This window comes from Limulus polyphemus, unplaced genomic scaffold (assembly GCF_000517525.1).
Source record: "Limulus polyphemus unplaced genomic scaffold, Limulus_polyphemus-2.1.2 Scaffold68, whole genome shotgun sequence".
Classification (NCBI taxonomy): Eukaryota; Metazoa; Arthropoda; class Merostomata; order Xiphosura; family Limulidae; genus Limulus; species Limulus polyphemus.
This window is the reverse complement of record NW_013665678.1, coordinates 214,594-233,450: the sequence shown is the minus strand read 5'-3', so window position 1 is coordinate 233,450 and position 18,857 is coordinate 214,594. Positions and strand designations below refer to the sequence as shown.

General features: G+C 34.2%; 1 long non-coding RNA gene across 1 annotated transcript in view; it reads left to right on the top strand.

Annotated features, from left to right (window-relative positions):
- LOC111087363 overlaps window positions 1–17,514 on the top strand; it is a 53,896-nt gene extending 36,382 nt beyond the window's left edge. Inside the window, exon 3 of the long non-coding RNA XR_002612057.1 lies at window positions 17,325–17,514. This is a non-coding gene — a long non-coding RNA (uncharacterized LOC111087363). The remainder of the gene's footprint in view (window positions 1–17,324) is intronic.
- Window positions 17,515–18,857: the final 1,343 nt, after the last annotated feature.

Below are 18,857 nucleotides of genomic sequence, written 5' to 3'. Positions count from 1 at the left end.
TTCTATATACGATGTTGTATGCCACTTTGTAGCCTAACAAGTTAATAATTAGTTGTCTATGTACGATGTTGTATGCCACTTTGTAGCCTAACAAGCTAATAATTAGTTGTCTATATACGATGTTGTATGCCACTTTGTAGCCTAACAAGCTAATAATTAGTTGTCTATATACGATGTTGTATGCCACTTTGTAACCTAACAAGCTAATAATTAGTTGTCTATATACGATGTTGTATGCCACTTTGTAGCCTAACAAGCTAATAATTAGTTGTCTATATACGATGTTGTATGCCACTTTGTAGCCTAACAAGCTAATAATTAGTTGTCTATATACGATTTCTATACCGCTTTGTAGCCTAACAAGCTAATAATTAGTTGTCTATATACGATGTTGTATGCCACTTTGTAGCCTAACAAGCTAATAATTAGTTGTCTATATACGATGTTGTATGCCACTTTGTAACCTAACAAGCTAATAATTAGTTGTCTATATACGATGTTGTATGCCACTTTGTAGCCTAACAAGCTAATAATTAGTTGTCTGTATAGGGACTTATGACGCTAGAAACCGGGTTTCAATACCCGTGGTGAGCACAGTTAGCCCACTGTGTAGCTTTGTGCTTAATTACATACAAACGAATAAACATAATATAAGGGACCTTTTTGTAGCCACTGGAGATAGGCACGTGGTTTGTTTATTTCTAAAAACGTCAACTCTACGTTTTAGAAATGCTTCTAATTTGAAGATGCTAAGATGAAGATTTTTAATGCTATATATATTTTAACTAATCTGGAAGTTCACGCGTTCAGATTAGAGTCAAACTTATAGAATAATATTACTATATTTTTGTTTTTTTAATTTCGCGCAAAGCTGCACGAGGGTTATCTGCGCTACCCATCCCTAATTTAGCAGTGTAAGACTAGAGGGAACCACCAACTCTTGGGCTATTATTTTACCAACGAATAGTATGATTGACCATCACACGGCTGAAAGGGCGAGCGTGTTTGGTGTGACGGGGATTCGAACCCGCGACCCTCAGATCGCGAATACAACGCCCTAACCACCTGGCCATGTGGGCCCTACCATATTTTAATATTTAGTTGTTACTTTACATCTTGATAGTCAGACGTTCACCTGAGGGGTGAGCCTTCATAGTAGAGAGGAAGTTTATGAACGAGGAAGACTGGAGTTGGTGTACTTAACAATTAGGCCGAATTATGTGTTTTAATGCAGTTAAGCTTTCAACTCATTAAGCTGAACTCAAGGTTTTTTCACATTTTTTTTTCAGTCTTTTAATTAACTTTATCTGTCTTTTAGTTTTAGTGGTCTGTAAGCAAAATTTCAATAAATAATTAGTTTAAAAACATCAGGGCTTTTTTTTTCAAAAGACCTTTCTTAATTAAGTTTTATTTTAATTCACAAAGAAGAACATAAAATAATAATGGTGGGCGAGGAGGATTTCACCGTACACCAATTACCATTTTTCTGATGAAAAGGGAGGGTATTAAAAAAATGAATGAAATTTCATGACGTATAGTGTTAAGCAATAAAGCCCACATGTTAACAGTCAACAGTCACACAAAGCAGCAGAACAGTTTAATGACTGATGTTCTATAACCAGTAGTGAACATCCGTATCTGTAACCGTTATGTATGTATAATAAGTGCTTGAACTTGGGCGGAGTTATCTTCATAAAATAGTTCTTATAGACCATCATATGAAGGTTATTACAGAGTGTAATAATGTTTATGCATGACACACAAATGGAGTAGGACAAAATTACTATGAAAATCACTCTCGAACACACGCATTCACAAACACTCACATGTATAGGACTTAGCGTGCATATTCCTATCAATTATATCTGTTTTTAATCAACACGCAACCAAGTACATACTTTATATGCATTTCCAAGAATATTTAGTATATGATGAAAAGAAAACATTACCTGGGTTAGGATACGTTTTTCTTTGTGACAAGTGCATTAATAAATATTATATTCTAGACCTCTCTGTGTGTAGATTCAGTAATGAATCCACGGACGGGAATTCTCTTCCACGCACTCGATATATTTCTTGCTGAGTATAGAGTATTGTTAAATGTGTGTGTGTTTTTTAATAAATAAAAAAGTTAAACTCCTAAAGTACATCAAGTGCATTTTTAGATTTAATTTACACGAAATCCATTTATTATTTCACTGGTTGTGTTAAGAATTTTAAGAATTATTTGAAGAACGTAATAGAATGTCACTAAATGTATGTATGTCTAAAGAGAAGAGAACACTGTTTTTTCCTCGTAGGACAATGATGTATGAAACAGTAAACAGGTAACGTGCAGGTAAGTAATAGACCATGTGTAACATTTCTATATTACGTGGTGACATATAAGAGCAACGCAGTTTATGTGGAAACACTCAATACACCTCCACTAAATGAAGTCACTTATTTTCAAAACAACTTTCGGTATTAACTATTAGGAACCTTCATTTTACTTGATCTACGTTGCATGAAAATGTAATGCTTAACAAATGTAAATAATCCAGTAATACTTATTTCTGTGTTGGTTGGTCACAGGGTATATATATATATATATATATAGCAGCAGCAGGCTATCAACGAAAAGACCCTAGATGAGAATATTAGACGTTAGAAGTCTCATCAGGGCCGTCTGAAGGGGCGGGTGGCCACAGGGGGTTCCACTCCCTATTGGGATGGGAGTTTATTGCAGAGGGCGAGGAGCGGCAACGTTAGAATATTGGCTGGGTGATCACGGCATGTAAAGGAACAGGGTCGACCTTCTAGTCGCCTTGATGAATGAGGTAGAGCTACGACGGGGAATGTGTCGCCAGGGGGCACTGTGAATCAGCGGAGGCCTCTGCATTTGAGATTTATTAAAGCCGTCTAATATTTAGGGGTGTGCACAGAGAACTGACATTTAAAATACATCAGCAAGTAGCAAAATTTGGTCTTTGTTAAAGTACAGGACGAAATAATTGTTCAACTCAATCTCCGTAAGGCACCCCCTGCTGAAAATCAGGCAAAAGACAGGTAAAAAGTCGGCGACACGGGGGGAGCCCATCTACCATCTAAGACATCTGCCTAATGAGGCTTACAAATGAAAAACTTGCCTAAATACGGGCATGATTTTGATGAATGTGCCTCATTATTTCTTTTTTTTTATATACTAACCATTAAGCATATTTCCACCTTGACTTGTTGTACCCTAAGCAGTACGAATATATAGCATCGAGGCTATGTGGGTTTTATTAATATTGAAGTTTTATTATCCTAGAATCATTTTTATATTCAGAAGTAATATCACTGTTAATAAAAATACGTGACACGAACTTTATCGAAATTTATTCAACACATTGGATTAAAATTTTGATAAAAAATAACAATTTCTTTTTGTTGTACAGCAAGGAATGCCACCCTATGTGTATGTTTCTTTCTAATCAAATTATAAACACCAGGTGGTTAGGTTGCTTAACTCGCAATCTGAGGGTCGCAGGTTCGAATCCTTGTCCCACCAAACAGACTCGCTCTTTCAGCCGTGGGGACGTTATAATGTGAGGGTCAATCCCACTATTCGTCGGTAACAGAGTAGCCCAAGAGTTGGCGGTGGGTGGTGATGACTAGCTGCCTTCCCTCTAGTCTTTCACTGCTAACATAGGGACAAACCAAATTTAAACGCTCGAGCGTGAATTAGTGGATATCATGTTGGGTTACGGATTTATCGGTCCAGGGTTTGAGACATGATGCTTCTGAATACACTTCATACTTTCAACTGTGGGCGTGTTGTTTGGTTTAAAGAACCGGACAAATCTTTGTGGCGGCGATGTTGCGTATTGACTGCTTTCCCCCTGGTTAGTAGTTGAGAATTAGGGCAGCTATATCAGAATCTTTGGGATTTTATAACTTGAACATTTAGCCCACGTTAGGTTGATTAAAATTACAAAAAAAAGTCGGTGGTCATTAGGGTCGAGAAACCTTTTTTGATGCCTGAAGTTTGTGTCTTCTAAAATTATAATTGGTAAAATAACTAGGAAGGACATATATTGAACACGTTTTTGAAATGATTTTCATAGTGAACAACGTCTTTCTTTTTCAGACACTAAGGTTGATTCCAGGGTTAGATTATTCCTGTCGTATGTTTTTTCTTTCTTTTTAGAAATTTGGTGTAAAATCTTAATATTGGAAAGTTACTTACTATACTTTCTCAAAGTTGCAACTTCACTTACAAATGGGCTAGTCGTGGCCTAGTGATAAGCGTGCCCTGATTATGAATCCAAATATTAGTTATTCGCGTCCCGTTGCTATAGAAACGGCCATAGAGTGCGGAGTGCGTTTTTGAGGCACAGGGACGTGACTATGAACCAGCCCCCCCCCCCCCACAGTGGCACAGTGGTATGTCTGCGGACTTGTAACGCTAGAATCTGGGTTTCGATACCCGTGGTGGGCAGAGCACAGATAGCCCATTGTGTACCTTTATGCTTAATTACAAACAAACAAACAAACTATGAACTGGAATTCAGTTAATACTGTAAAATTGTTTTACGTCTAAACAATTTGAACAGATTACCAAGGGTAAAAGTTATGTTTCATTATTACGTTCACAATCTTATGTTAGATTGTTTGTTTGTTTGAAGTTAAGCACAAAGCTACACAATGGGCTATCTGTACTCTGCCCACCATGGGTGTCGAAATCCGGTTTCTACCGTTGAAAGTCCGCAGACATATCGCAATTTTATGTTAGAAAGGCTAACGTCAGTACTTACATGCTGCCTCTCGTGTTGCCTTATTAAGTTCTAAGAAGAATTATTTTCACGGGGCCTTCCCCAGAAATCTAAAAGGGCACATTTCTGTTCATTTTCCTACTTAGACTCGGTCTACCGGTACAGTAAACTGGTCTGGTTTAGTGGCTAGCTCCTCCCAACAAGTACTTGTTTTCTCTTAATTCCGAAGACAGCTGACCGCGATGAAGCTTGTATCGATGAGCTTCGTCTACTCGCTTGTCTTTTCCCAACATGATTTGCTCACTTGTTGGTCATTCGTATTCAGAGTCTTATGCCATCAGCATGTTTCGTGTACGAGAAAATTATAAAGCCGTCAAATTCAGGACGTTCATAAAACTAGTCAATCGAATTATGAACTTGGATTTTGCCAACATCGCCATGTGAATCAGAGTTAAAATAATAGTATTGACGTGAGCAAGGATATGTAGCGAATAATGTATATTCACAAGCAGTTATATGCACATACTCTAAACTTGTCAATAGGTAGTTACTTCTTTATATTTATGACAAACATAATTAACTATTTTCGAACCTGGTCTACCTTTTTTTTCTTTTTTTTTGCTGACCACAATGCCCAATCCACGTATGTCTGGTGTTGTGGCTTTTCACGATCTCCGGGTGAACCAGATATTTTTGGCCGTAATTGAAACTCTACTTGCTGTTAGTTAGAAAAAAAAAAGACACAAATATATTTCAGAATGTGTAAGCAAAACACATTAGGCCTAACTCTAGAACAAAGCGATATTTCGGAATCTACAGGACGTAAAATGGCCTAAACAGTTATTATTGTATATCGAATTATACTTGAGAACCTGGCGCCTGTCCGTGTCATTTGTTAATATTGCAGAAATGAAGAAAGTGAGCATTTTAATTATTTCTAGCTCAGGATAAAAGATTGAGATAACAACAAACTATAAATTACCTGAGAAATATAATACAGGTGTTTCGACCACCATGTTTAACCACGTCTAATAGTATACTTCGATATTTTTGCTATATATTATAAACATTTGATGAGCAAAACAAGTTTGTATCCTTTAAAACTAAAAAATGAAGAAAACGTAATTGGAATTTCCAGCTTGAACAACATCACGTGCGCACGTGAACTAAATTGCCAGGTTAGAGACCCTCCCCCCTTCCTCTTCGGGGCCAGGTATATCCATCCCTTATTTTGAACGACTGATCAGAGAGAATGCAGCTAGTTAACAGCACGCGCTGTATGAAAGGTTTTTGTCAGATACTTTGAATCAAATAACGAGACTGACTGTCACTTTTATAACGTGCCCACAGCTGAAAGTGTTCAGGCTTCACGTCTCGGTCCTCAAACCCATAGTCCGCAGCCAGACGCGGTAACCAGTAGACGGCGTGATAATCAAGTCTGACAGTATTTACTACAGTGGATTTTATTTCAAAAACACTCTCAAACCAAAAATTTCGCTTTCATTTTTTTAAACATTCCGACGATCTTTTTGGTTTAAAAGCTAAGTTTATTTTGGTTTGTCAGTCCTCATAAACATTCTTTAAAGATAAAATAACCCTATCTGTCTATCTCAGAAAGAATTTTTAGAATTTAGAAAAAAAAGGGGGATTGATTTTAGACTATGGATTGAGTCGAAATAGATATACAAATAATTGATTTCATAACATGCAACATTTGAAGTGTCTTTCAAATACTTGGCTTTTAAATGTTGAAATATTAGTATGATGTATGCGTTATAATATAATACACTGATTTCCTTTTAATCACCTCGATCTAACCAGGAATACATATATGCACTGGGACATTACAACGTTAACCAGCCATTAATAAATTATCTTGGTATCAGAGCGGCTTTCACGTGTATCATTTACCTATGATAATTTAACATGCTGAATCCTTGTTTTAATTGCCTGGCGATGACAGGTTTATTATGCCTAAGGGAGAACAGGGAAGGGATTGGGTTAGTTGAGTTATTCCTATACTTAGCCCTGTGGCATGTTAATTGGATGATGACCATGAACTTTTAAAGAAAGCAGTATTCTCGAGAAACAAACACCTGTCTTTTTGCCAACATAACTTAAGTATTTTACACGAACTTATTACTATCTCTGTAGTTCAATTTACAACATCAGTCCGAGTAATTGCTATATTATAGCTTATGAAACGATATAAAAAAAAAACTTTTCGTGAATATTGCTGCAAAATTGTATATGAAATTGTCAAAGAAATATCTATTTACCAATCTTGTCATCTGCCAATCCACTCTCATAATCAGATTACCGTGGAATTATTATATTGTACAATAATTATCAAAACAGTTTCATAAATGCATTGAAATTATTATTGGACAAACCTCTCAAAACATTTTATGGAACTTTTTGCCAATACCATTGTATCAGGTCGAAGCTACTTCGCTCACAACTAGCACATCCAGATAACAACAACAATAACAACACTGTTATTCTTATGGCTGAATTTATGTAGCAACGCTTTGTTTTTATGGCAAGCTTGCTTAATTAATACAGCAACGACTTAAGAATGGAGTAAAACACCTGGTAGTTGGCTTTGTATTGGAGTAGACAATAATAAGCATAGATAGATAAACAGTTATTATTGGTTTTCGTACGTTTGATCAGATGGTATATATGGTTGACTGAGCATCAGTCAACATTGGTCATAATGACTGTACTGCTTAGTGTTAACGCAAAGAGCAAATAACCTTGATGTTTATTTTTCTAGTATAACGTTCTTTTATAATAATAGTTGTGTTATAACACCTGATATACCACCCTATACCCAATATATGACGTGAATTTTTCCTTGTTACCTACTTGTAATTAGAAACACATCTACAGAGCACTGGGTAGAAATAACTAGTTTCCCCTGATGGTTCCCACGATCTACCACATTGATAAAAACGAATGTACGAAGTGGGCCGTGTCGGCCTCGGGAATCGAATTCAAAATTCTAGCGTAATAAGTCCACAAATTTACCACTGAATCACCGGAGGGGGGGGCACTGATAGACAGATGGATATAGATGATTGCTCTTTCTCCTTGCACGTTAATAAGAATAAAAACGGCTTGCTGGTTCATTTTTTTTCTTTTATAGTCACAGCTGCCCTACCTCGCCAACTGTGACATGTTTTTAATGAACGAGTAAAGGCACTAGTACCGCCTTGGTGCTGAGTGAGACAAGCTGAAAGATATGGACCGTGAAAAATTGGCGGCATCATTCTTCTACATATATATATCCTCCTCTTCTTCCTTACTTCCTTCCACAGTGTTGACTGGGGAAAAAGACATACAGCACGTGCACGTGACAAGAACCCTATCTCGACGTTTAGAGATGGAATAAGAAGTGGCGTAGATAGCACTTTTCTAAACATAGATGAGCTCAACTGTGTACCTGATTTTATTTTTTTATTTTTTGGAATTTCGAATGTATCTTCGAAACTACCTCATTGAAAATAAAGACTTATATTTACATCTATATATACAAATCTTTCATTCTCGTCACACAAAGAGAACCATATGTAGAGGAAATATGTTACTTTTTTTATGTTTCCGAAGATAAAGACAGGTACGTTGAATATAACGTCTAAAGAAAAGATATCGCTATATGATAAATGTCTACGTTCAGTGATGGTTCTATTTTTAATCAAGTGATTATTTAAGGAATATTTTATCGTTCTTACTCTATAGATTGTTTCCCGAAATTTGTTTCTTTACATCTGTGCGATACCTTAGTTTGATTAAAATATTTATGTATTTATTCCAAAATAGATAAGATAAAATATTTGTTATAACAACTATTGTTATGGTGTGAACATGTGTTAGTTATGGCGAACGTAGTGAGGTCGGAAAACTATTTACATACGCCATTTGTCTGCGGACTTACAACGCTAGAATCCGGGTTTCGATACCCGTGGTGGGCAGAGCACAGATAGCCCATTGTGTAGCTTTGTGCTTAACTTCAAACAACCAACCAATTTGTTATAACAACAAGTATTATTATTATTATGTAAACATGTATTTGTTATGGCGAACATAGTATGGTTGGAATACTATTAGTTGGAATACTATTAGTATACATTCTTCTAATTCTTGAAAAATATCTAAGGTGGTAAATAAAGAATGCAGTGTTAACAATATAATAGGCTTAATACTAATGTCTTATAATAAGTATGATTAATTATAATCACGTTGCACTAGCTTTGGAAAGGCGTTCATATCATAACATTTTTTGTATGTATTCTTAAAAAAAGGGTACAGAGGTTTTGTTGTTGTTGTTGTCGTTGTTTACAGCATAAGTGAGCGTTTATCTCAATAGAATCGTAAACGTTCTATGCACTGAATAGAAATCTGAGTATTTCTAAGTTCTCTATGCTAGTTAACGAAGTTATAATATAGAATAAATGTGAAGCCTTACCTCTTGACACTGAGTTATACCGGTTTGGAGGAGTTCCATCCCTAGCCAGTAACCCTGGACAAAAACAATTTGAAAGAATAAGACTAGGCTTCATGTAAGTTTTCTATTTTGTTCCGCTTGGAGCATCTGTTACAGTTTCAGATTTTCACATTCCACTAATGCTTATCAGACATATGAAAGTGTGTAATTTCGGTCTTGGGGAATTATCTCACTTTGATGAACATTATACTCATCTGGGGTGTAATTAAAGTACCAGTATTATTTCCTTGTCTTGTACGTTATTATGACGTAGTGTCCATTTTTTTTGTTATATAAAAAACGACATTTAATTTTTTAACAGATTACATATTCCTTTCAAACCAAAGCCGCCTTTTAAGATCCAATGGCATTCATGTGTCAAAGCAGTTAATTAAACGACCAGATTAAGGGAAGGGTCTTCTGAAGCTACTGCTTGAAACAATACATGTACTAAAAACTAAGAAAACTAAGCAGTACATGATGTCTATCCAGAGACTAAGGAGTTAAATCTTAATAAAGAACAAGAAAAAGAGTCTGATGTAGGCTTCACAGTATTCACTTTAATTAGGTAGCAGAAAATAATGAAGAAATGTTTGTTTTGAAAGCTTGTCTATCATAATTTGTTTATAAGATAGGTACACATTAGTATTTATAGGGCTGACATAAGGAAAGTTTGAAATTTAACGTGAGGTATGTGTGGTTATAATTAAATGACACAAGCCTAATAGCTGAAATTAGCAAATAACTTTTACGTTATATTCTCATTTTCAAAATACATGTATGTTACATCTGTGACGTTGTATATGCACATGAAAAAGTGTGAGGTGAATACTGAATACCGTCTTTCCTCGCATGACGTATAAGGAGTTAATTAAGCATTAAACAAAGTCCATGAGTTATGTGAAGAGAGCACCTATAGTCATTAGCAAAATAAGTTTAGACTTTAAGCTTTTGAGCACTTTGTAAGGTATTTCAGCAACTTGGCCATGAAGGAATGGTTTTCGCACATTCTTAAAAATGTTTCTTGCAAATGACTCAAGTGTTAATTCTTAATCTGGAATACAACAATTTTCCGCCTATGTATTCTTAAGTCAGTATGTCCCCCCGGTGGGACAACACTAAAATTTGGGGTTCGAGTCCTCCGGTAGACACAGCAGATAGTCTAATATGGCTTTGCTCTAAAAACAAAGAAAGAAAGGTAAGTCAGCACATTGTAACGTATGTGCGTATAATGATGAAAAGTCTGTAAAGCTTATGCGAAGAATGTGTTAGCTTTAGTTACGTGTCAATGGATTATTTAGAAGTCTTCAGAACTAGGACAGTTATGTTGAGTACAAGTAGCAACTTAATTAGTTCCTTTTGATGTGGTGATCCTAAAGAAATATATATGTTTGAATAGTCAGTTTACATATTTGTATCTTTTCATTGAATTCCTTTTTTAAACTATTAATTTGCGCAACTTAAGATTTTGATATATTTATATGTATTGGTAGTTCAGATTAATCTGTAAATGAACCTTAGAAAGGACTAGCTCGAAAATGGCGACACTGTAACACACACTCCTTCAGACCTGTTTTAACTAATGTTTGACAAAGCTGTGATCTTAGTGAGAGTGAAATTTCTTAAATAATATTGTAGTAACGTTTGATTTGACTTACTCGTTTAATTTTATGCTATATAATGAAATCCAATCAAAATAAAAATCATAATAAACAGTCGTTTTCATTTTCAATGGCAGTCGTGAATTAGCCAATAATATCAATAAGTAACATGGAGAGTATTGAAATAACATACATATATAACAAAAAATGACACAAACGTAACTCAACAAGTGTTATTGCGTTAAGTGCACTCTTCAATGTTAGATTCCTGTCGTTAGGAGCACTCCACTACAAGATCATTCTTATTTAGCCTAACTTCAGTAAGTTATGAAATATGAGAGTATTACAAGAGTAGGCGATAATCTCAATTGCTTAGCTGCCTTCCCCCTAGTCTATCAGCTCAAATTAGGGATTTCTAGCATAGGTAATCGTCGTGTAGCTTTGTGCGAATGCCCCCCCCCCTGAAAAAAACGAAACAAAAAAAAAACAAAAAGTAATTGACTTTTAAAAAGTAAATAAATTTACAATATATTGTATATATATATATATATATATTATTTCTTTTTTTCCACATTTTAATAAAAATATATCCTTTAAAAACTAGCACGGAAGTTTCATTGGAACTAGAAAAATCGTAAGTGCTCTATTGAGCGAAATCCTGGATCTGTATTTACTTCTGTCGTTTTCCAGAAATTTTAGTTATCATTTTTTTAAGTTTGAGTAAGATTCATAAAAGTTTTATGCGATGTGCAGAAATCTGAGTATTTCCAAGTTCTATCTGTTAATAAACGAATTAAAAACATATACGAATAAGCTCTGTATTTTGTTCCTGTTCCACCATTTTGTTACAATTCCAGATTTTCACTTTTCTCTAATGCTTATCATACATAGGGAAGTGTGTAATTTGGATATTGGGGAATTATCTCACTCTGATAACAAGATGAGTATAATTAAAGTACCAGTATTATTTCCTAGTCTTGTACGTTTTCATGAATTTGTTTCCTTTTTTTGTTATATCAAAACAGACATTTAATTTTTCAACAGATTACATATTCCTTTCAAACCAAAGCCGCCTTTTAAGATCCAATGGCATTCATGTGTCAAAGCAGTTAATTAAACGGCCAAGTTAAGGGAAGGGCCTCCTGAAGCTACTGCTTGAAACAATACATTACCTAAAAACTAAGAAAACTAAGCAGTACATAATGTCTATCCAGACATTAAAGTAAAGAACAAGAAAAAGAGTCTAATGTAGGCTTCACGGTATTCACTTTAATTAGGTAACAGAAAATAACGGATAAATGCTTACGTTGAAAGCTTGTTTATCATAATTTGGTTATACTAATAGATAGATGGGAACACATTCGTATACAGAGTGCTGACTAAAAGTAAATTTGAGTAGAAATGTATAATATGTGCGGTTATCATTACATGATAGAGATCTATAGATAACTTTTACATTATACTCTCGTTATCAAACTTTTTCTCCTGTTATTACTGTGATGTTGTGTATAAATATAAAAATGTTTGTTTAATGTTGAGTATCAAACTTCTTCTCCTGTTATTACTGTGATGTTGTGTATAAATATAAAAACACGACATCACAGGTATAACAGGAGAAGAAGTTTGATAACGAGAGTATAATGTAAAGATGTTACTCAACATTAAACAATCATATAAATATAAAACTGTTTATTTAATGTTGAGTAACATCTTTTCTCGCATGGAAGTATAATTAAGCGTTAATCAAAGTCCATAAGATATGCAAAGGAAACACCGACTGTCACTAGCAAAATATAGAGACTTTAATCCTTACAGCACCTTGAAAATTATTTTATGAAGTTGTCCATGCATGGAAGAATGGTTTTCGTGAATTGTTGTAACTGTTCTTTGCAGCTGACTAAAGTGTTAATTCTCTATTACAATTATTATTAATTCTTAACTTGGGTTACAACACATTTTCTCCTGTGTTATATGATGGATGCACATACGTAAATAGATTAAAAAGTCTATAAAACTTCTACGCAAAAGGCGTTATAAAAATTTTAGCGTCAGCTACGTGTTTTTTTGGGTAATTTGGCGATACCTAAAGACTAAGACAGTTATGTTGAGTTCAGACAACAACTTTTAAAGTGATGATGCTAAAGAAATTTCTATGTTTGATTAGTCAGTTTACGTATTTTATACCCTTTTATTGGAGTGCTTTTTTAACTATTAATTTCCATAAGTTAAAATTTTGATATATTTATATGTATTGCTAGTTCAGATTAATCTGTAAATGAACCTTAGAAAGGACTGGCTCGAAAATGGCGACACTGTAACACACACTCCCTCAGACCTGTTTTAACTAATGTTTAACAAAGCTGTGATCTTAGTGAGAAGTGAAATTGCGTAAATAATATTGTAGTAACGTTTGATTTGACTTACTCGTTTAATTTTGTGCTGTATAATGGAATTCAATTAAAATCATATATAGAGAAAATAATCATCATTTATACCGTGACAGGTGTGAAACAGCCGTAGTTATCTACAAGTTATATGAAACATCGTCAACGTACTGCAATATGACATACATGACAAAAATAACACAACTGTTACTGCTCTAAGTTTGCTGTACAATGTTGACTTCCTGTCAGTAAGAACACTCCACGTCAACATCATTCTTATTTAGTCGAACTTCAGTAAGTTGTGCGCTGTTATTCACCACCCGAAAAAAGAGCATAGTAATGTACTCGAATAGAAAGATTATTTTGCGTCTCTTTGAGAAAGCTTTGTCGTGTGCTTTTATAATTCCATGATAAAATTTTCTTTAGAAGGCCGGGCGTTACTTGGTGGCTAGCGTACCAGGCTGTGAAACCCGAGGGTCCATGATTTGCGTTCCAGGTCCATAAAAACGCGCTCCGCACTCTGAGGCCGTGGATGAGTGATAAGAGCGACAGTCAAAACCTACTATTCGATTAGAGTTGGTAATGAGTGCTCATGAGTTGCTATCTTCCCTCTAGTGTATCAGCTCAAAATTAAGGACTGCTCTCGTAGATATTCTTTGTATATGAAACAAACAACTATATTGTATATATATATATTTAATTTTTTTACCTTCAAGTAAAAAAATATCTTTTAAAATATCACAGACATTTACTCCGAACACAAAACAATCAGGAGTTCTAGGGTAAAAATCCTGGATCTGTAGGATTATTTACTTCTTTCATTTTCCTGCTATTTTAGTCATCGTTTTGTAAGTTTGTAGTTGGTCTTTAGTCCAAAGAGTTTCTTCTTGAATGTTCTAGTTTCTGTCAGACTGAACTAATTTTCATTGAAAACGTAACATCAGGACATACATTAAAAATCTTATTTTTACTCGAATTCACATTATATATGGTTACAACATGTTTTTTTTTTATTTATAATTTTGTTAGTTCCAGAAGGCTAACAAAAAGTATCAAAGACAATCACATTGAGGTTGTACTTTTTTATGAAAGGAATCTAATAATATGACATCATTTGTTGTATTATATTTACAAGCCTCCCTGGTGGCTCAGTGTTAAGTCTGAAGACTTATAAAGCTAAAGAACCGAGTTTAAATATCCGTTGTGGATACAGCACTGATTGGCTCAGTGTTAAGTCTGAAGGCTTATAAAGCTAAAAACTGAGTTTAAATATCTGTTGTGGATACAGCACTGATAACTGTTAAAATTATAATTGTGAAAAGTTAACAAAGCTATAATGAAATTTGAATATTTAATTTCTTGGAGCAGAAGTATGTATCTTTTAATAAATAGATTTTGTTGTTAATCGCAAAGTTGCACTGTAAGCTATCAGTGCTGTATCCACAACGGATATTTAAACTCAGTTTTTAGCTTTATAAGCCTTCAGACTTAACACTGAGCCTATATAAATTTGTTGTATTTTAAGCTGTGTTTTGTGTTTGTATTAGCATTTTGAGGTATGTTGCCAAATTTCAACTGATAAATATGAAAAGTATGTTTTAGTGACATTTGCTACGAGCTTTCAAAATCTGTTGTATGACAAAAGACAGCTCCAAAACAAGCAAACATTTAAAATATAAACAAATGTGTAACGACGAAACTGTAAGTAGAGTATTTAGTACTCAGTGAAGTGCATAGCAGAGCTGGCTTTATATTGCTATTTATAATTATAACGTAGAAACACGAGGAACATGTGAACAGGTCATTACATTCTATTTTATATAATAACACACATTTTGAACATGAATGTAAAAACAAACACGGTTTATTGATTTTAGTAAACTATTCACAGTAATATATGCACATGAAAATATCTAAATTCGCCATTAGTCTGTATCATTATGTAACCACCTAGTGGATCCTTTACAAGAACAAACTATTTTGTTCATTATCCACATATTGACTACACTGATGACATTCACCAAATTGGAATTCTCAGTTTTAAAATTTTGCACCTTGAGGTGTTTCGTTCTTGCAAAATTACCATAGATTACAAAGAAGACCTTCCAGAAAATATATAAAAAATGGTTGAGGATTATATAATACGTTTGAATACATCCCTATACAGTTCACGTGTTTACTTAACATTCATATTACTTCTGTTTTCGTTGGTACTGTTCACATAAAAGGTCGTGTTTGTGAATACAGAAACCCTCATTATTAGTAAGAACGCATAAGGATGTTTGAAGCTTGTAGAATAGGTAATATTTGTGATTACACAAGTATAAGATCAATAATAGATCCACTAGGTGGAAACCGGAGTTTAATGGAAAACAGAAGTACCGCGACAAACATTTTAATCATACGTTTCGGAATCTATAAATTTCGTCATCAGCGATCTGTAAACAAATATACATTTTGAAGACGATACACAGATCACGTTCCTTAAATTGAAAGGGTATTTAGTACATCACAAAAAGTACTGTATAATAACAATTTATGTTCACAGAATTTATGGAATCAATGAAATTGCAGTATGTATGAGTAGCTGGAAAAAAATCAAAATACAGTTAGTCAAAGGCGCTAAGGTCATCGTCATTAATTGTTCACTCAGTACCAGTAAATGTTCTTTGATGAATGATTCATAGTTGGAAGAACCCGATGTTATAAGTATAAAATTATCATTAGAAATAGAGTGGTTGGTGTTTCTAACCAGTTCTGCTCGATACACCTGTATGTTCACAGGTGTAAAGTTTTATCAATATAAGTGGCATTACACACACTTGAAGTGTATTCGTAGACGACTAATAAAAGCATAGGTGGCATTACACACACTTGAAGTGTATTCGTAGACGACTAATAAAAGCATAGGTGGCATTACACACACTTGAAGTGTATTCGCAGACGACTAATGAAAGCGACAGAGTAGAAAGAAGGTTCTTTGTTTCCAACATGTTGTTAATTCTTGATTTACTTCAGGTCTCATGTGTATAAATTCGTGTGATCTTTAATCTATATATTTTTACAGATTACTGATGATGGACTTTGTAGATTTGGAAACGTTTGATTAAATATAGTTGCATTTATTCCCTTGGTCTTTCTGTTTTTAATTTAATTTGAATTACTCTTTACTGGCTCATGAAGAGGAATATATTCAATACCGTTTCAGTTATACTTTCTTTACTTGTCACCACTGCCAACGAGACGTTTCGCTCAAAACGAGAACTCGTCGTAGTGGAAACCCATAATGGGGCAGTAAAAGTGGTGTCGTATAATCAATGTTACTGTGGTGTAATATCACCCACACATTGCCTACTAACAGACTTATGCATCATTGTAGCTTGATTTAGACACATCTCTTCTTCAGTATCTTCATATTCTTCACTTGTATCCTTGCTTGATTTAGACACATCTCTTCTTCAGTATCTTCATATTATTCGCTTATATCCTTGCTTGATTTAGACATATCTCTTCTTCAGTATATTCACATTCTTCACTTGCATCCTTGCTTGATTTAGACATATCTCTTCTTCAGTATATTCACATTCTTCACTTGCATCCTTGTTTGATTTAGACACATCTCTTCTTCAGTATCTACATATTCTTCACTTGCATCCTTGCTTGATTTAGACATATCTCTTCTTCAGTATCTTCATATTCTTCACTTGTATTCTTGTTTGATTTAGACACATCTCTTCTTCAGTATTTTCATATTCTTCACTTGCATCCTTGCTTGATTTAGACACATCTCTTCTTCAGTATCTTCATATTCTTCACTTGTATTCTTGTTTGATTTAGACACATCTCTTCTTCAGTATCTTCATATTCTTCACTTGTATCCTTGCTTGATTTAGACATAGCTCTTCTTCAGTATCTTCATATTCTTCACTTGTATCTTTGCTTGATTTAGACATAGTCTCTTCTTCAGTATCTACATATTCTTCACTTGTATCCTTGCTTGATTTAGACATAGCTCTTCTTCAGTATCTTCATATTCTTCACTTGTATTCTTGCTTGATTTAGACATATCTCTTCTTCAGTATCTTCATATTCTTCACTTGTATCCTTTTTGTAGAGCGGCTGGAGTACAGAACAGTTTACGCCTGTGAAGGAAGAGATTTAAGGATAACTTGTAAAGAAGGACACTTAATCCAGCTGATCCGAGCCAACTATGGGCGATTCAGTATCAGTATCTGTAACGAGCAAGGCGCCTTAGACTGGAGTGTTAAATGTACATCTCTAAGATCGTATCACGTCATGCACGAGAGGTGAGTTCTTTTGTTCTGTTATTTTGAACTCCGAGGGCTAACTTTTGTATAAGAAAACCACTCAACTGAATTTAATATTATTGTCATTAAAATCCTTGCCTTACATCATAAAGTATAAAGAATAATAACAAAATATATATCTATTGGGTTTTGAGTCCCTGTTACTTCATTATACAGTTAACCTAAATTAATTTAGGTATGTGAATAATGTTATGAGATTTCGCCGAATTCAATATTCGAGATTACACAGCAGAGGGTACAGCCAATCAAATAATGCATTTGGCCTTTACGTCACAGATTCTCTTTTCAATTCTACCTTTGTTAAAAAAGAAAAATCTTTAATGTATACATTATTTCATTAAATCGTTTTGTGTTCTTCAAACATGAAACGTTTTCCAATACAAAAAAAAACGGAATCACGTATATGGAACGCTAAAGAACTGAAAGTTTTGCAAGCTAAAGGTGGGAACGACCATAAAAAAAACTAAATAATTATTGAATAAAACAATATATTTACAAGAAGAAACAAGATAGTCTCCAGTGTACTTGAGTTAACATAGTTTACAGAATGATTTCAGGAATTAATGAAGTGTAACCTCTACTTAAAATGTTTGCACAGTTCAACACTTTACCAAAGCTCTTGATTTTTGCACTTGCTTGATCCTGTATTAGTTTTTCATTTTTCTGTCAAATGCACACCGATTACGAAAAGACTGTCAGTTATTAAGTGCTAGGGCTAAAACGTAACTGTTTACTGTGCATGTAGCCTCGTTGTTTAGAGATGCATATAATTTTAGAGAGCTGACTGAACAGTGACTGTTATTTTGTTATTTGTAAATTTCTTTTCTTCACCAAAACGAGAATTTAAATGAAGAAGAGATCACGTAGAAGCCTAATATATTATTTTCATCAATTCTGCTTGGAAGAGCAAAAGAAACAAGTAGGCCTCATATAGTGGTAGAATCTAAGCAATTTTTTTGTTTTACATGTATAGTCCTCTACTCACCACTAATAACCTAACGTCTTATAGGTGTTTGAATAACGCGTGACACACTGTAACAATTAATTATCTATTATTATTCAATTCCGATTTCTCTCTACAGTAGTAACACTAAAATACCCTTAGTTATAATCATTTGACGAAAAATCTCTCTCCAGTCACAAATTTTGTTTTCTAAAAGTTTGATAACATACCTGCCATGTTTATTAGAAATAGATAATTATAAAAATAATTTGTTACATGATTTGGGGAACAACGTACTGAGTTGTTTGGTTCACGTGTTCCAACATAATTTCTCTTTCATGTCCTTTGTATGACAACAGTTTAGATGGAATTAATA